Genomic DNA, 20,120 nt, shown 5'->3' with positions numbered 1-20,120 from the left:
TGTCAAGACTACAAACATGCCATGGCATGACAAAGAATCTCACGGATTCACATCTGCTCCAGAACAATTAAGCACACCAGCTTTCAAGGCAGATGACACACTAAATCGATACCACAAGCACAGAAAAAAAATGTCCACGTCAGTCAACATCAGTGTTTCGACCATTCAAACACCTCGGGATGACTTGTTGGTTACTTAACACATAAGAACACTGACGACATTCACAAAGGAGTTGCAATATCAATATCACCACGTCAACAACAAAAAAGGAAAAAATCTCACTGAACAAATTCATAAAGTTTGGACTCATAAATGTTTATATTCAGATTGGACTCATAAATATCAATTGACTTTATATAATAACCAATATCATCATCACTTGTACAGATATACATATCATAAGTACTCTAACTGTTTTGTACAATTTTCTTTACCACTGTACAGAAAATACGTAAGAGAAAAAAAGGTGAATGTAGTGATCTGTATATCTGTGTATATATACAAGAGGTCAATGTAGATGCAATACAACTGAGCAAGCACTGGAGGGAGCATGGGAGAGGTATAAATCGAGACAGACAGGAAGTTAGAGGGCACTTGACAGGAATGGCAGCTGGGAGCAGAACACAGACAGGCAGCTCAGATGTAACATAGTTTAAATGTTGGAGAGAGAACAAACTCACAAAAAAGTATCTACTTCAACTTTAAGAACATGAGCTTTATTCAGAGACAAGGAACAACACAGAAGCCACCTTCAAGAGGTGGGGACAGGACGGGGGGGGGGGGAGCAATGACGATCAGGGACTTTTACATGTGGGGGCAAGCCTGCAGGAATTGATGGAGAGATTGGAACAACCGAAGCACAGGAGAAAACTTTCTCCACAAGGAGTAAACAAGGTACGCAATGGCCCCAAAAGATACACTGTTGGAGGAGTTACTGGACGCAGACAGTCTGGGGAAGGGGAACTGCGGGGACCTGTGTGGACGACTTTTAGAAAGGACACACTCCCCACTGAACGAAACGACGCCCTTGCCTTTGCTTCCCGAATCGCTCGTCGGAAAATTCTGCTTGGCTGGCAATCAGCAGCACCACCCACAGCTGCAGACTGGCTGACAGACCTATCGGAATTTCTCCACCTGAAGAAGTCATTGGAGTGTCTGAAGATGGCTTCCACAAAGCATGGGGGACATTCACCAACCTGTTCCAAGACCGGTTCCAAGCCAATAATTGATAGAGTGGAGGGGGGAGGGCGGTAGGGTAATGCATGGGAGCCACAGAGAGCAGACAGAAATGAGAGGGAGGGAAACAGGGGGGAGAGACCGGAGGAAACACCAAGGGGGATGCCAGAGGGTGGCTGACACAGGGACCAGAGGCCCAGCACAAGGTCACCTGAAAAAGAACACACAAAAAGAAAGCAACAGAATGGGATGAGGGGAAAAGGGAGGGAAGGCCAAGCGGCAGGGAGAGGGAAAGGAAAAGGAGGGCACTGATCAGATAAACACCGAACAAACAACCACCCATGGTGAAATAAAGGGCCCAGGATGAGACCCTGAAACAGTGAAAGAAAGGGGGTGGGGGGAAGGGGGTGGGCATGGCCAGCGGGAGGGGGGGGGGGGGGGGGGGGAGTGCCGAAAACACATGTTAACTGTAACCGTCTCATGTATCTTCAACAAATGTACAGAAATGTAAAACTTGAATAAAAATCTTTTTTAAAAAGTCAGAGTGAAAGCAGAAGAAATCACAAAGCAACAAAGTAAAGCAAAAGCACATTTTGACAAGGGAACATATGCCAGGAAACCACAATTTGAAATTAGAGTTTGGGTTCACATCAAACAGCCAAATCACAACCATAAGTTTGCATCATCTCAAACGGACTAAAGCAGACCAAGTGGTTGCTCAGAGCCAACACTTACCTGGTGGATGACAACATAAAATGAATCACAAGATGTTTGACAGCGAGAAGACCACAATATTTCGAGGACAGTGATAATGAGAGTATATCTCCTCTTCAGATGAATGAGAGTGATGTTGATTATCTGCCTCATCCAAGTTATCACGTAGAACCACAACCTCAAGCCCATTGATCTCAGCAGCGTAATCAGCGACATTCATGTCTCAAAGATTATTTCAGTACTTCGAGAAAATGGACATTCTGAATTTGAAAAGGAACTCAATACACATACTTTTGTTGTTTAGGATGGCTTAATTGAAAATAAGCTTCATTAGTTCTACAGCACTGGAGGGGGGTGGGGGAGGGGGGGGGGAGCACGCGGGGAGGTGCGCTGAATTGTTCTGTGTTTGATTATTTATGTCCATTGACTGTTCTCTGTGTTTTGTGCTGTTAGGGCTGGTTCCAGAGAGAGAGAAACTGAAAATAAGCGGTAGCTGCTGACATTTAAAAAATATATTTGGAATAACATTTTGTACACACATACAACCAGGTGTGTTTCATCTCTGCATATCTCTGAGGCATAAAACACAATGGGCTGGATTCTCTGCAGCCCCACGCCAAAATCGCATTTGGCACGGGGGCGGAGATTCGATGTTCACGACCAAATCGCGCCGGGCACCGCTCCGGCGATTCTCCGGACCCGTGAATCATGCCGCGCGGCTGGGTGACATTGCCAGAGGCCTTCCTAGCGATACTCCGCTCCCGACCGGCCGATTTCCCGACGGTGTGGTTCTAACCACGTATGGCCGATTAGGACTCTCGCGTGGCAGCTGCGGATTCAGTCCGCGGCTGCCCTGATGGGGGGCGGGTGGATCCAGCACCGGGGGTGGGGGCCTTATGGGCGGCTGGGGCAACGTTCAGGCCGGTCCGATGCAGGGGCCCGGGGCCGATTGGGGGGACCTTGTTTCTGCGTGGTGGTCTGCGGTCTGTGTCCATCATTGCACCTCGGCACGGCCGCTGGAAACCAGCAGAGTGCGCATGCACGCACTCGGAACTGGAGGTGTGGGGGCCCATATCCGCAGCCTAACCCGCATGAATTACGCAGTCCTTGCCAGCCCCCTGAAGGTAAGTGAATCGCTCTTTATATTTTGCAGGAAACTGGGGAGTGAAACACCAGCGTTTTTTTTGCCGCCGTGGGGACATGGCCCCAGTTTTGGAGAATCCAGCCCAATACATTTGGCCATTTTATCCAGATGGAGGGAAAAGCAAGGTTCCCAGTCTTAATTGTCACCAGCAACTTCCACCACAAAGCGCATGTGTGAGGACAAAACCAGACTGGGTATTTAATCCCTTGTGACTTTAGTGCCTTTTCATTCAACGGATAGAGCAGTGCGCTGCCATGGAAGTGTTTGGTAGGACAGACAAGCTGCAGCTCTGGTTGCCCCTGTTCTGGGTCTCCACAATATTTCAAGATGGCTTGAAGGCCTCACAGATGGAAAGCCCCTTAGCCCCCTGGTCCTGGGGCGACCTCTGACCTATAATGCTCCAGCCCACTGAGCTGCATGCTGGAAAATGGAAATGACGACTCACCTCCTCACTTCCCCTCAGCAGCCATTGCAGCAGCTTCACGGTTTTGAAAAGGAGCACCAAGCAGCGTCCACGTGACTTCCCGCTGGCCAGTCGGGTAATTCCCAGGAGGCTGCTACATTCAACTTCAATCTCGTTAATGTGATTGAAATGAATGCAAATGAGGGTTAATGATATTCTCGTCATTTTGGGGAGAAATCCGGAATTTGCCATCGTGAATGGGATGGGTGAATCGTAAAATGGTTCGCACCCTTCACGAATCTCGATTTTGGCCTTTTTCGCTATTCACCCGCTGCACCTGGATCTGCAGCAGGCGCAACGTGGTGGTTGAATCATGCCCACACAGCCCCCCGGCCCACAGCTACAGGAACTGCACCAAGCAAGGAAATAACTTGGCTCTACTCAACAGTTCCTGCTCACTTTCTGAGGGAAAGAAGGAATTAACATTAATATTGACCTTTTCTCAACCACATGATTGTGACAGGATATAAATTGGGTTTGGGTACAGTGTAGGATTGGAATAGCAAATCAGGAGTAAATGTTACATTTCACATTTCTCCACCCTTGAAGTCAATGGAAAAGAAATATGGGCGAAATGCAAAACAGAGTGTTGATTCACATTTGCCAAAGACAGATTTATACCCCAACTCTTGCCTCTTTATCTATTAAAATAAATTTCAACACTGATTTATTATATGAGAAAGCTAAATGTCAGAATTGAATACCACCAAGCTGGCAAAAAATGGACAGTAAAACAGTTCCTCAACATATTTTTTTTAAAAAAGCTCATCGGTAGCGAAGTATCATCTTTTCTCAACATTTGTGTGAAAATGTGGCGATAAATGTGTAAAATAAAGCAAAATGTTACTAAATACTTATTTGCAAGTATTTGAATTTTAAGTTTGAGATAATGGTCTGTTCTGTGACTGTGGGAGATTTTCAAAATTCTGCAATTTCTTTAACGCCAAATCTTTGTCTCATCGCTCTCTGTTACTGTGGTATTTCTTGCACCAATGATTGTCCTATTAGGATCACTGCGGTATTATATTCTCCATCTTTCACTGACACAAGAGGCTGGATTTTACGTGCTTCCACAGGTGGTTTTGGGTCAGGTGGGAGATCAAATTGTTGAAAGCATGAATCCTGATGCTTGCTGACCTCCAACCCATCCATTTCTGGTTCTAATGGAGGTGGGACGGTGGGCAGGCAACCAAACTGCTCCATGGAGGCAGGTTAGCAGTTTTGAAATGTTACAATGAGTCTGTGAGCATCTTTGTTATCCCCATTTGAAATTCACCACTCGCCTGTGCCTCGGGGAACCCGGCAGCTAAACTAAGATGAGGGCTGCCTTGTCCAGGAACTGAGTCCTTTTCACTTACCCACTGGATCCAAAAAGCCTACCTGTAAAACCCACATCCACCTTTCCAATTAGGAGTCAAAATAACTTTTTGTGAGAGGGCTATTTTGAGATTTTCTTAAGGGCTACTTTTTGATTACTAATGGTAAGGTGGCACAGTGCTTAGCACTGCTGCATCACAACACCAGGGACACAAGTTTGATTCCGTCCTCATGTGACTGTGTGGAGTTTGCACTTTCTCCGTGTGTCTTCGTGGGTTTCCTCCGCATGCTCCGGTTTCCTCCCACAGTCCAAAGATATGCAGGTTAGGTGGAATGGCCGTGTGAAAATTACCCCCTAGTGTCCAGGGATGTGTGGGTTAGGTAAGGTTATGGGGATAGGACGGGTGCTCTTTCAGAGGGTCGGTGCAGACTCGATGGGCCATATGGCCTCCTTCTGCACTGCAGAGATTCTAAGCTTCTAACTTTGATGGATTATGTATAATTGTAGACAGGCAAGCTTCAGTAGGAAAGTAAGGAATTAAGGTTACCTGCTTTCTAAAAGAATTTCTGCTCATCAGCTAAATGCAATTCCCAATAACTAAGACTGCCCCCCCCCACCCCCCACCCCCCCAACCGGGTTACAGGAAAATAAAAACAGGACAAAACGTCAAAAGGCTGCTGTCCTTGAAGAGAGTTTTGTTGTGAAAAGTCCAGGATGTCTCTCCTTTCTCCTGCAAATTCTGACAACTCAATAACATCAGTTTTAAATTATTAAGTCCTAGTTAATCCAAGGTCGCATTCAACTTATCTTCAGCACCTTGCTGCCAGTTGGACGGCCCTCCAGACCGTCCCATTCTCCCTCTCTACCTGTCCGTTTCCCCGGGGGTTATAGCTGGTCGTTCTGCTGGAGGCGATACCCCTACTGAGCAGGAACTGACGCAGCTCATCCCTCATGAAGGGGGATCCCCTGACACTGTGGATGTAGGCGGGGAAACCGAACAGAGCGAAGATTGTGTTGAGGGCTTTGATGAGGGTGGTAGACGTCATATCGGGGGGATAGCGAAGGGGAATCTGGTGTACTCATCGACCACACTGAGAAAATACGTGTTACGGTCAGTGGGGGGGGAGGGGGGGGGGGGGGGAGGGACCCTTTGAAATCCACACTGAGGCACTCAAAGGGGCAGGAGGCCTTCACCAGGCACACACGGTCCAGCCGGTAGAAGTGCGGTTTGCACTCCGCACAGACCTGGCAGTCCCTGGTGATTGTCCGTACTTCCTCAACGGAGTAGGACTGATTGCGAGCCTTTATGAAATGGTACAACCGTGTGACTCCTGTAGCCATCTGGGATGGCCACTTCCCGATTACAAAATGGACACTTTGAAAAGATTGCAAGGAAAATGGACAATACTGAGAAAGCAAGCAGGTGCAGGGTTTGTCTGTTGATTGGAGCCACAGCTCCCAGACAAGACCGAAACTGCAAAACCATTACCGTACTAATGAGCCATCTCCATTTAAGTGAACGATACCAAGGCAGACACCCCGGCGTCAGAGGAGACTAGAACAAAGCAGGCCACCTAGGACACGCCCAGCCATCAGGGCACCCACCCCTTTATTGGAGGAAATCGATAGGAACGATTGGGAAACGGCCCAATTAATTGGGGCCAAGTTCAAGGCCCGGCCAAAAGCGCGAGAAGCCCGTTTTGGGTACAAGAAGGATCCCCCAAGAGAGAATCGTTCTCTTGGCTCCGGCTCTCACCAAGGAGAGACCTGCGAAAGCTGCATCAGAACAAATAAGTCCAAGGTCAACGCACGCTACCAGACAGATGCTCTTAGCTGTTATTCCATACCAGTCCAACCCCAGCAGCCGCAGAACTGAACAACGGCCATTGTTCCTCTGACTGAGTGGGCGCCTGAAGCTAAATATAGGCTTTAGCAGTAGTGATAGTTTAGTCTGTAGAGTTTTGTGCATGAGTATATTTAACTGTGTGTGTAAATAAAAGAGCATTGAGTTTGAACTTACTAACTGGTGTATCGAGTCTTTGATCAGTATTCGGTTTTGAACCTTGTGGCGGTATCGAGATACCTGCCGACTCTAGAGCAAAACGTAATTAGAATTAAGGAAGGTGACCATATTGGCCGCCATCTTCAGAGCCAAATTAAGAGAAACGCAATTAGCAACATTTACTGGCGACCTCTGGCAGAACTCGACTTAGAAGTGGCCTAATCACTCCGAGAGAACTCAAATTTGAATTGGAATCCAATTAGAAACAGAAAAACCACAAGTGTAAGAACAATACTGATCAAACCTCTGAGATTTGGAAGTGTGTTAATGCATGCGTACTAACAGGGATATAATGTAAACCTGAGAGATTTTGTTGCGTAAAACTGTCGGGAGTTTTGTAGGCCAGAAATTAGCATAAGCCGTACCCGTGTTTACATCACCACTTTATCACCCCCTGTTCCAAATTCAGTAAAGAACCCAGATAGAGAAAATGGCAATGAAGGCAATGGAACGCCTTATGAATCCCCAGCAATTCGAGGTCGCAGTGACCAGTAGAGTAGGACAGTGTCCCGTATGGGAAGAGGAAATCAGAAAGTACTTCACAGGGAAAGGATGGCCCCTTTGGAGCGAATTCTGCGCGAATGATGAAACAGGTCCCGGGGATATAGGATATACTTGGTGGGAGAACCTGTCAGAGATCCACAAGAAAGCTCGCAAGCCGATGGCAATCGTGTCCTGCTTGGCACAATTGCGAGGCACAGAGGAGGTCGTTAGGACGCTCCATAGAGAGATAGAGGAGAGAGACAGAATAAAGATTTGAGAGAACAGTTAGCAGCGAGGGACAGAGAGGTGGATGATGCCAAGAGGCACACCAGTCTTGTCTCACCCATTTGAGTAGTTTTCAGACCCAATACAATAAGGCCTACCAGGACACGCAATGTGCGGTCTTGGTAAGACAAGAAACCGAGCAACAGGGAGAGAAATTGCAGAAACAATGCAATGATTTGAAAGCAGCCCCACGAGTGCTCCACACTTCCACGACGGAACAAAGGCAGAGCTTAGTAGATCACGCAAAGTGCCGGAAGCAAATTGCAGAATTGCAATCTCTGCTTTCTGTCCAGACTGGGGTTCAAAGTATGTTTGGACCCCAATTAGACCAGGAAAACGGCCCCGATTGGCAGGAGTTAAATGAGACTGCCCACATATATGTACATGGGACATGTACTCAAGAAAACCCCCAAAAGAGAAAAGCACCCCAACCCCTGACTGAACAGGCAGAACACCCCCCCATGAAGCCTGTAACCACACACCGCAGGGCCGCAGCAGAAGGAAATGCAGATTTCCTATAAACAACCCCGTTAACCGTGATCCAATTACGGGACGCGTGTGTAAAGATTACACCGTTCCTTCCCACATCAGACCCCCACCAGTTTTTCGCTAGAGTTAAACAGCAGGCTACCATGTACGTCCTGGACGAAAAGGAGAAAGTGAAGCTCACAGTTTTAAGCCTCGACCCTTCAGTCGTGACAGCCCTTCCCGACCCACAGAATGTAGGATGAGGCACACTCCAAGAGATGCACACTGCGATCCTTGATGCGATCGGCTATAACAGAGGAGACCCCGTAGAAGGCCTAACAAGTGTAGGCAAAAGAAAACAGAGCACCCCACAGCATTTGCTGGGCGCTTGTGGCTACATTTCAGAGCAGTTTTTGGAGAGCTAGCCCGCGCCCATTTGTCCCCAGATAACATGGCCAAATGGACTCGAATCCTAGTCTCTCACGCGACAGACGCAGGACAGAGAGCTTGCGCAAATTACGATCCCTCAGACGAGGCCCACAACGAGAAATGGGTTTTGAAGAGATTGTCCCGCGCTTGGGAACAACAGTCCAAGGCAAAACCGCATTTGCAAAACCCGAGGAAGAGTAGGCAAACATGAATCCAGTTAAAGCGCACCAGAGCCCCGCATGGGAAAATGAGGGCAGGAACAGCCCAGCTCAGCCAAAATCCCTGGAATGTTACAACTGTGGACAAGTAGGACACTTTGCACGAGAATGTCAAGCCCCCCAGAAGCAGCAGAGAAACCAACAGACAGGCACCCTAAATAAGAATAGGGCAAAGCCAATCCATAGCGTTAGCGCCCGTTCAGAGGCCATAGACATGAACGGCACCGACTGACGGTGTTCGGGCTCCCCAACTTGGGTCTGCGACACCCTTTGAGACAAGTACGGTAGACCGGTCGTAGCAGGCAAAGTCTGGGGACACCCCGTAGGATTTCTTTGGGACATAGGAGGGTCCCGCACCACACTCAATTCCTCCACGATGTTTCAGCGAGACATGTGGCCCACAACAGACACCATCACACTCAGCGGCTTTACAGGTCATTTACAACAAGGACACATCACAGCCCCTGTAGCGATACAAATAGGGAACATTACAACTAAACACCCCGTAGTTTTGGTTGATCTACCCCAGACAGCTGAACACATCCTAGGAATCGATTTTATGAGCTCCCACAACCTCTCTTTTGGTCCAGTTAATAAATATGTATGGAGAATGGCAAAGGCAGCACGCGCCCCCGCCACGTTCACAGTTGGAGACCATGAAAACAGGATTAGCTCAGTAGCAGACTTCTGGTTCGACCCTCGAGCCATTAGTCAGGACAGACAGGTTAGGGAAGTCCTGCAGCAACACAAAGCAGCATTTGCACTGCACCGGCACGACTGTGGCAAAATAGCTGGCTTGGTAAACATTACAGGTCCCGACCCCAGACCCCAAAAGCAGTATGGCTTTCCCCAAGAGGCAGAGGGAGAAATCTCCAAAGTAATAGAGAGTTTGTTGGATCAAGGTGTACTCAGATCAATAGCCTCCACAAACAACGCACCAATTTGGCCCGTCAGGAAACCCGATGGATCATGGCGACTGACCGTTGATTACCGGGAACTGAACAAAGTAACTCCAGTAGCAGCCCCCAAAGTAGCCACGAGTCCCGAGACCATGCTCAAACAGGGACTCCAGTCAAATTTTTTTCCGGTTTTGGACATTAGCAACGGCTTTTGGTCCATTCCATTGGATAAAGCGTGCCAGTACAAATTCGCCTTTACATTCCAGGGACAACAATACACGTGGACGTGCCTTCCACAACTCCCCCTCCATTTTCCACCGACAGCTGGCAAATGGACTAGCAAAGTTTTCCCACCCCGATTGTCTGGTCCAGTATATAGATGACTTGCTACTACAGACAGATACAAAGGGAGAGCACATTTCACTTCTCGCCGAACTCCTAGCACTCCTAAAAGAAATTGGATGTAAAGTCAACCCCAAGAAGGCCCAGATTTTGCAGGAAAAAGTGATTTACTTGGGAACAGTAATCACACATGGTTAACGCGAGATCGAGCAAAAGAGAATTGACTCAATCGTCAAATTGCCCCATCCCCATAATGTCACAGCCCTCCGGTCATTTTTAGGACTGGTTGGCTACTGCTGAAACCATATCAATGGTTTCGCCGCAAAAGCAGCGCCCCTATCCGAACTTCTCAAGCAGGCACCTTGGGAATGGCTTCCACAGCACATGGATGCCATGGATGCTTTAAAAAGAGCACTCAGCACAGCCCCCGCACTACAGGTCCCAGATCCACTTTCCCCATGCACAACTGAAGTAGCAAGCACCGACCGAACCTTTTCGGCCGTACTCCTCCAGGAACGCCATGACCAATTACGCTCCGTGGCATACGCCTCACGCATGTTAGATCCTGTCGAGCAAGGATTTTCTGCCTGCAAAAGGCACCTGCTCACAGTTTTTTGGGCAGTACATTACTTTGCCTACATTACAGGACTCAACCCCATCACCATTCTCACTGAACACATCCCAACACAGCTATTATTAGACGGTCAACTTAAAGATGGCACAGTCAGCCAAATCCGTGCAGCCCATTGGACCCTTCTTTTACAGGGACGGGACATTACAGTCAAAAGAACCAAAACCCACACTTTCCGAGCCGATAATTTGCAAGATGCAGGTACCCCACATGAATGTGAGATCATCACCACAAAACACAACACAGGCCCATTTATACCCAAGACTGCTCCCAGGAAAGCAGGTAATACACCCCAGAGACCCCAGCCCACAGACACGTGCGCACCCCTGAAAGTTTAGGATGGCTCCTCCACAGTTTTGAACGGAAAGAGAATTACCGATTGCGGCATTTATGTAGAGGACGCGCAGGGACGCGCCCTAGATGAGATTCCACTAAAGTTGCCAGGACATCTAGGCTCGCAGGCAGCAGAACTGGCAGCCATAGCTTACAATGTTGACCACCCTGACTGGTTTCCGACCCCAGCAGACATATATTCAGACAGTTTGTATGTCTGTAATAGCTTAACGGAATTCCTACCCCTTGGGAAATTAGAGGATTCGTTTCCGCAGACGGAAAGCCATTACCCTCAGCCCCATTACTCCGACATATCCTAGAGACAGCCAAAAATAGGAAATATGGCATAATTAAGGTTCGCAGTCATCACCGTTCTTCCCCCCCGGTAATGTTAAAGCAGACGCCCTAGCGAAGGCAGGTTCCAGACATGGTTACTTTTGGAACCCCCCCGAGAGCACCCCAGTACACGCAGTTCAGGTCTCACAGACTAACATTCAGGATCTAGCAAAGTCACAGAAGGAAGATGAAAAACTCAGGGAAGTTTTAAAGGGAACCTTCCCAGCCCCGTACGACAAGTTTAAAAACGCAATCACCATACACGACGGTGTGATTTTAAAATAGGGCATTTAGGTAGCTCCCAGCCAGGACAGGAACCAGATCATTTGTCAGTTCCATGACAATCATGGACACCAAGGCATTGAACCCACCCTAGCCCACCTCAGACCGCTCTGCTGGTGGCCTGATTTAAAAGCCGATGTTACTCGCTACGTTGAAAATTGCTTGATCTGCGCCCAGAACAATCCGGACAGATATGCAAGAAAGGCTCAGCTTAGTCACACCCGCCCCGTTAATGGCCCCTGGACGAATTAGCAGATTGACTACATAGGACCCCTACAGAAATGGTTATAAGTATGTGTTGGTGGTCATCGACACCTTCACAAAATGGGTGGAAGATTTTCCATCGAGAACGAATACGGCCAAGACAACAGCTAAAATACTAAAACAGCACATTTTTACAAGATTGGGCCTCCCACGCAGTATAGAGTCCGGTCAAGGCTCCCATTTTACAGGACGAGTAATGAAAAACGTCCTCACAAATTTCACATAGCCGACCACCCCCAGTCAAGCAGCATGGTAGAGAGGATGAATAGGACTTTAAAAGCCACTCTCAGGAAAATGGTACAACAGAACAACAGCACCTGGGATTCAGTTCTCCCATTTGCTTTAATGTTCCTAAGAAACATGGTATCCACGTCCACAGGATACACCCCCCACACCCTCATGACCAGACGCCCTATGAAAGGGACAGAGTATTTATTAGGACTGGATTTGGCCAGCCCCGCAGTCACCGCCCTCACGCATGAAAATGCTGCACAGCAGTTACTTGAAAATATAAAGGCAGCCCAACTCGCAGCTGCTGAGACTTGGGACCAGGCGGAAACAAAGCAAGGCTTGTTTCGACAAAAAGGTACACACCACCGAGTTTGTAGTAGGGCAGCAAGTGATGCTTTCCCTATAAAACCCCAGTTCATTCCTTTCCCCCAGATTTTCCGGACCGTACTCCATTTCGGACAAAGTAAGCCCTTTGGTCTACAAGATCACATATCCCAACGGCAAGTCTGCGTGGTTCCACATAAAGCAGCTTAAGGCTTATGGCTCGCAGAACAACCATTCACACCACATCTTGCTCGCAGCAGCAGATGAGCACGCCCCGCCCACAGATGACTTATTCCTACCCTCCCCCAGCCAGTCCAGCCCGTCCTCAGACACAACTTCAACTCCACCCCCAGAGGCACGACTCCGCCTCTCCCTTCCTTCAACCAGCCGCGACAGCGACAGTGATAGAGATAGCAACGACGACAGCCACAGCACACCACGTTATAATTATACCCCTGCACCAGGCCCCACTCCCAGCGAATCCGAGCATGATTCCAGTGACCCCTTCGAACTCACATACATCAAAGCCGCTGACCCAGACCCACCGCCGACGATTACGGATTACAACCTAGCAGCTCCAACCTCGACACACGATTCTGGCACTGAGACAATTCGTTCAGACTCATCCGGAATGATGAGATGGACTCCAATTCACCCCAAGCAGCTTTAGCCAAACTACTCCAGTCAAGAGTATGGCACCCGGGAAAAGATGATGACATAGATTCTGACTCCCACCAAATGAATCCCTTTGCGATCCTGTTCGCTGCTGATCAATGAAGTGTCTACATGATGAAAAGAAAAAGGAACCGATGGAGAGATACAGTGTCCTTTCTGATGGAACCTGCACCATGTTTTGTATGCTTGTTTGTTTAATGTACATGTTTGTTGTTTGTAAATTTGAACGTTTTTCATGGCCACACGCCACCACCCTTTTGACGCCCAATGACTGTTAGAGGAACTAGTTTGTCGACAGACAACCGTTCAGAGGAACTAGTTTGTCGACAGACACCACTCATAACTACACTCCTGATTCGATCACGAGAAGCAGCCCCCACGACGACCACATTCTTACCCGTTCTTGCCGGTCACTCAGGCAGTGGAGAAATGGCACTGGTCCCTGCCCTGCCTGAGGACCCCCCTCTGGTCAGCTACGCTCGGGTAGAGCACAAACGGCACTGATCACCATCCTACCCGGGGATTCCACCCATTTCTTACCCGCCGCGGCCCATACGCACCCCATTTTGGCACTTTCAGTTCGAAATTCTTTTGTTTGTTTTTGTCGACCCTGAGGTTGCCCCCGTATGCTATTTACATCCTCAAACACTAGGATGGTAGATCGCACAGGCTGCGAGACAGCTCGCACCATGTCTTTTTCTCAGATGTCTTGTCCCAAATATCTGGTAGTAAAAAAAAATGAGGGAGTCACAGATAGTGACCAATCATAATGGGTAATTGGCAACAAGGGACAGACAGACAGACATACGAGATCTTAAGCAAGATAATAACAGATATTATGCTTGTGTCCATAGAACTCCGGAACCTCAGGAACCCCAGATGAAGAAAAAGAAGACAGAAAGACGGAAAAGATGAAGACAACATTCATGTTCACCTGGATCTTAGCGGGATTCCTTCAGTTGCGCGCGCAAGTTACCCCCCTGACCCCTACCATAAATGCCGTGAATGATTCCCACCCCTACCGTACACCGTACCCCGAGAGTTAACCCCGAGATAGTTAACGACACCCTTGGTGTGACAGGTTCATAACCTGGTATTCACTATCGTACATAGTAGAATCACTCTTCGTACTGGCGATACTCTGCAGTGTCATGCAGGCACTTAGACTCAGAAAATGGCGAAGGAGAGCCTACCGCTCTCGCACCCCGCTATTCACGTTTAGGTCCCCTATTTTCGGACTTCACCAAACCCCCCAACCCCTCAAGTGAATTAAAGTGCATCCGTTTCGCTTTATGTGTGTTTTGTTCCAATAAAGAAATGTAAACCTCTGTGCTTGACTGCCAAGCCAGAGAAACTTGTGTTGCTGCTATTTGCACATTTAAAATGTTGTAGAATTATTGTTGATTGTTTGTGTGAGGATAGTTTATTGAGGATAGTTAGAGGTTCCACTTTTTTTATTTTGTAACGCATGCCTGAATGTCATAGCGCCCTGTAGAATTTTATACTGATGTATGTAAGTAAAATGATTTTAGGTAAAAACTGTGTTTCATAGGATATGTCAGTGTAGAGCCCGTGAAGTGCTTATGGGTGCCCCGCTTGGTCAGAGAACGAAGACGACACAGTAATGTTATCCTTCACGCTTTGTGTTGAGGATCACAAGGAGCGAGTGTAGCCATCTGGGATGGCCACTTCCCGATTATAAAATGGACACTTTGCAAAGATTGCAGGGAAAATGGACAATACTGAGAAAACAAGCAGGTGCAGGGTTTGTCTGTTGATTGGAGCCACAGCTCCCAGACAAGACCGAAACTGCAAAACCATTACCGTACTAATGAGCCATCCCTGGGGACAAAAGAGTAACATTTAAGTAAACGATACCAAGGCAGACACCCCGGCGTCAGAGGAGACCAGAACAAAGCAGGCCAATGGCCACCTAGGACACGCCCAGCCATCAGGGCACCCACCCCTTTATTGGAGGAAATCGATAGGAACGATTGGGAAACGGCCCAATTAATTGGGGCCAAGTTCAAGGCCCGGCCAAAAGCGCGAGAAGCCCGTTTTGGGTATAAGAAGGATCCCCCAAGAGAGAATCGCTCTCTTGGCTCCGGCTCTCACCAAGGAGAGACCTGCCAAAGCTGCATCAGAACAAATAAGTCCAAGGTCAACGCACGCTACCAGACAGACGCTCTTAGCTGTTATTCCATACCAGTCCAACCCCAGCAGCCGCAGAACCGAACAACGGCCATTGTTCCTCTGGCTGAGTGGGCGCCTGAAGCTAAATATAGGCTTTTGCAGTAGTGATAGTTTAGTCTGTAGAGTTTTGTGCATGAATATATTTAACTGTGTGTGTAAATAAAAGAGCATTGAGTTTGAACTTACTAACTGGTGTATCGAGTCTTTGATCAGTATTCGGTTTTGAACCTTGTGGCGGTATCGAGAGATACCTGTCGTCTCTAGAGCAAAACATAATTAGAATTAAGGAAGGTGACCATATTGGCCGCCATCTTCAGAGCCAAATTAAGAGAAACACAATTAGCAACACTCCCGCGGTGACAAAGACTGTCGTGCAGGGTCCGGAGTGGGTCTACCTATGCGCTGGCACATGTACCTCAGGATAGGGCATCTGGGGGCTCGTTGAGCTTACCGGGGTGATACAAAATCTAGTAATTGTAGGTGGAGAGCTCGATCCTCCAACTCAAGATCTGATCAAAGGAAATTAGAACAAAGAAAATTACAGCACAGGAACAGGCCCTTCGGCCCTCCCAGCCTGCGCCGATCCAGATCCTTTATCTAAACCTGTCTTCTATTTTCCAAGGATCTACTTCCCTCTGTTCCCCACCCGTTCATATATCTGTCTAGATGCATCTTAAATGATGCAATTGTGCCCGCCTCTACCACCTCCGCTGGCAAGGCGTTCCAGGCACCCACCATCCTCTGCCTAAAAAACTTTCCACGCACATCTCCCTTAAACTTTCCCCCTCTCACCTTGAAATCGTGACTCCTTGTAATTGACACCCCATTCTTGGAAAAAGCTTGTTGCTATCCACCCTGTCCATACCTCTCATAATTTTGTAGACCTCAATCAGGCCCCCCCTCAACCTCCGTCTTTCCAACAAAAACAATCCTAATCTACTCAACCTTTCTTCATAGCTAGCACCCTCCATCCCAGGCAACATCCTGGTATCGACCACTCTATCGACCTGCGTTGCCACCTTCAGGGTACAATGGACCTGAACTCCCAGATCTCTCTGTACATCAATTTTCCCCAGGACTCTTCCATTGACCGTATAGTCCGCTCTTGAATTAGATCTTCCAAAATGCATCACCTCGCATTCGCCTGGATTGAACTCCACCTGCCATTTCTCTGCCCAACTCTCCAATCAATCTATATTTTGCTGTATTCTCTGACAGTCCTCCTCGCTATCTGCAACTCCACCAATCTTAGTATCATCTGCATTATCATCATAGTATCATAGTATTATCATTCTTGATCTTGCCATCGCTTCTCGGCCTTTTGGCTAAGATCAAGTGTCTGTAGATTGAGCCTTTGGCTCAGATCTGGTATGTCTCTATTGTGGGGACCATGAATTGGATTCAATTTGAATTAGTTTTTTTGGAGCAGGCGAGGAGCTGGATTAGGGGTTTGCCCCTGACCCACACTCTGAGCCCTGGCTTGGTAACTCAGAAAAGGTAAAAAAAAAAAAAAATGTTTTAATAAATTAAAACAAATCTTGATCTTGCCCCGCTGTGTGTTATTGAACATGAAGGCTACCGACCGTTGGTCAGTGAGGCGAGTGAATCTCCTGCCGGCCAGGTAATGCCTCCAATGCCGCACAGCTTCAACGATAGCTTGGGCCTCTTTTTCGACGGATGAGTGACGAATTTCTGAGGCATGAAGGGTGCGGGAAAAGAATGCCACGGGTCTGCCTGCCTGATTGAGGGTGGCGGCTAGGGCGACGTCCGATGCGTCGCATTCTACTTGAAACGGCAGTGTCTCGTCTACTGCATGCATCCCGGCCTTGGCGATATCGGCTCTGATACGGGCGAAGGCCTGTTGTGCCTCGGCCGTCAGGGGAAAATGGATTGACTGTATGAGTGGGCGGGGCCTTGTCTGCATAGTTTGGGACCCACTGAGCGTAGTACGAAAAGAACCCCAGGCAGCGTTTGAGGGCCTTGGGGCAGTGGGGGAGGGGGAGCTCCATGAGGGGGCCACATAGCCAAGGATGGCTAAGCGGGTCGTACTAAACACGCACTTCTCCTTGTTGTAGGTGAGGTTTAGGAGCGTGGCGGTGTGGAGAAATTTGGCAAGTTGGCGTCGTGATCCTGCTGATCATGGCCGCAGATGGTGACGTTGTCTAGGTATGGAAATGTGGCCCGCAAACCATACCGGTCAACCATTCAGTCCATCTCCCTTTGGAAGACCGAGGCCCCGTTGGTGACGCCGAAGGGAACCCTGAGGAAGTGATAGAGGCAGCCGTCTGCCTCGAAGGCAGTGTATGGACCGTCCGATTTACGAATGGGGAGCTGGTGGTAGGCGGATTTGAGGTCTACCATTGAGAAGACTTGGTACTGTGCAATCTGATTGACCTTATCAGATATGCGTGGGAGTGGGTATGCGTCGAGCTGCGTGTACCGATTGATGGTCTGGCTGTAGCCCATGACCATTCTGTGTTTCTCCCCAGTTTTAACTACTACCACTTGGGCTCTCCAGGGGCTGTTGCTGGCATCGATGATGCCTTCCCGAAGCAGCCGCTGGACCTCGGACATGGTGAAGGTCCTGTCCTGGGTGCTGTCCCGTCTACTCCTGGTGGCAACGGGTTTGCAATCCGAGGTTAGATTTGCGAAGCGGGAAGGCGAATCGACCTTTAGGGTCGCGAGGCCGCACACAGTGAGGGGTGGTAGGGGCCCGCCGAATTTCAGGGTTAGGCTCTGGAGGTGGCACTGGAAGTCCAAGCTGAGTAGTAGGGTAGTGCAGAGGTTAGGGAGGACGTAGAGGCGGAAGCCGCTGAATTCTACGTCCTGGACCGTGATTGTGACCGTACAGTACCCCCGGATCGCCACGGAATGGGATCCGGAGGCCAGGGAGATTCTTTGGTCGGCGGGGTGTATCGCGAGGATGCAACGCCTTACCGTATCCGGGTGGATGAAGCTTTCGGTGCTCCCGGAGTCCAGCAGGCAAGAGGTCACGTGTCCGTTGATTTTAACGGTGGTCGATGCGGTGGCCAGGTTGTGCGGACAAGACTGGTCAATGGTCACTGAGAAGAGTCGTGGTCGGTCGTCGCTGGTGTAGGATGACGGGGAGTGTTGCCCATGTGTCGTGGGGGAGACAAAATGGCGGCGCCTGAAGATCTCGAGGAGGACAAAATGGTGGCTGAAAATCCAGAGGAGTACAAAATGGTGGCCCCATGGGTGCGCATGTGGCAGGGGTTGAATAAGATGGCGGCGCCCCTGGGCTGCACGTGTTGCTCGGGGGGAAGATGGCAGTGCCCACTGGCCACGCGTGGTCTGGGGGAGGTGAAGATGGCGGCGCTCATTGTCCGTAAATGAGGGGGGCGGGGACGATAGCGGTGACTGCAGGGGCCTGGCTCACCGCGGTGAAGTGCCCCTTCTTGCCGCAAGCCTAACAAAGGGCAGCGTGGGCCGGGCAGCGTTGGTGGGGGTGTTTCTGCTGGCCGCAGAAATAACATCTGGGACCCCCGGGGTTTGCTGGCTGGCGTGTAGCGCAGGCGTGTTGGCTGGGTAAGTCCCCCACTGGGGCGGCCGTCTGTGGGGTCCACGATGCGTAGGAGGAGTGGGCCGCGCGGCTGGGGGTGTAGCCCTGAGTGTTGTGCGAGGCGACCGTCATGGAGAGCGCTAGTTTTGTTGTCTCAACTCGGTCGAGCATGGCCTCCTCTAACAGTCGCTGGCGTATGAGGTCCGACCCAATCTCCGTAACAAACGCGTCCCGCATAAGGAGGTTTGAATGTTCAGTGGCCGTAACGACCTGACAATCACAGTCCCGGACGAGTGGGATTAGGGCCCGCCAGAAGTCTTCTATGGACTCACCAGGGAGTTGAGAACGAGTGGCGAGTACGTGCTTGGCGAAGAGCGTGTTTGTCTTCTGAGCGTAATTCTCCTTGAGAAGCGTCATGGCTTCGGCGTAGTTCAGCGCGTCCTGGATTAGCGGAAAGACGCTGGAGCTCAACCTTGAGTACAGGATCTGTATCTTCTGAGCCTCCGAGACAGGGGTGGACGCCGAGTTGATGTACGCCTCGAAGCAAGCTAGCCAGTGTTGAAAGTCCTTTTTGGCGTCGCTTGAATGCGGATCCAGCTGCAGGCGATCCGGTTTGATACGGAGGTCCAACTTTTGAAAATCTTAGAGCAATAAATTGATGCACGATCAATTGATGCACGATTCATTTGAAGCCTACTTGTGACAATAAGCGATTTTCATTTCATTTCAATTGCACAAAGACTTGAGTTGGGTACAACTGAGGCTTTATTGCTCTAAGATGTGTGGCCTCCCACAGCAGCTGGCGAAATGGCTGCAGCATGGAGGGCACACATATTTATACTCCGCCTACTGGGCGGAGCCAGCAGGCAGGGACTACCAACGTACCTATAGTACAGGTACTACCATATATCACCTAATAGAGGTGCAACAGTGGTTTACCACACCTACCAATCAGTTCAGTCCAGTTTCTGAACTGTTCAGTGACAGCACATGCATACGCAGCTCCAGACTCCCCGTACCTTACTGACACCCTTCCACTCCCAGCATGCCAGGTAAGTTAAATTCTAGCCAAGATGTACAATGCTGTCTATTACGAAGGCAGCATAACACCATTGCTCTACTTTATTCAGCATCAAGCTTGTGCTAAGGTTGAGCAGCATGCAACCTGCAAATATTTACACGTGCTATCGCAATCTGGAAGTGAGTGTTGGAGAAGAACAATGGGCTGGATTCTCCGTTCCTGAGGCTATGTGCTGACGCCAATGGGGGATCCGTGTTGTTTCACAACGGGAAAATCCACTACCGGTGAGGGGCTAGTACACGCACTGCA

At 49.2% G+C, this 20,120-nt stretch overlaps 1 non-coding gene across 1 annotated transcript; it reads left to right on the top strand.

The window, feature by feature from the left end:
* The first annotated feature begins 16,575 nt into the window (after positions 1-16,575).
* On the top strand, positions 16,576-16,770 carry LOC140392203 (U2 spliceosomal RNA). Its single transcript, XR_011935268.1, has one exon. It is a non-coding gene; the product is annotated as a U2 spliceosomal RNA (small nuclear RNA).
* The last annotated feature ends 3,350 nt before the right edge of the window (positions 16,771-20,120 follow it).

Source organism: Scyliorhinus torazame, chromosome 15, assembly GCF_047496885.1.
Source record: "Scyliorhinus torazame isolate Kashiwa2021f chromosome 15, sScyTor2.1, whole genome shotgun sequence".
Classification (NCBI taxonomy): domain Eukaryota; kingdom Metazoa; phylum Chordata; class Chondrichthyes; order Carcharhiniformes; family Scyliorhinidae; genus Scyliorhinus; species Scyliorhinus torazame.
The sequence above is the reverse complement of the archived record's forward strand: the minus strand, read 5'-3'. Positions and strand labels throughout refer to the sequence as shown.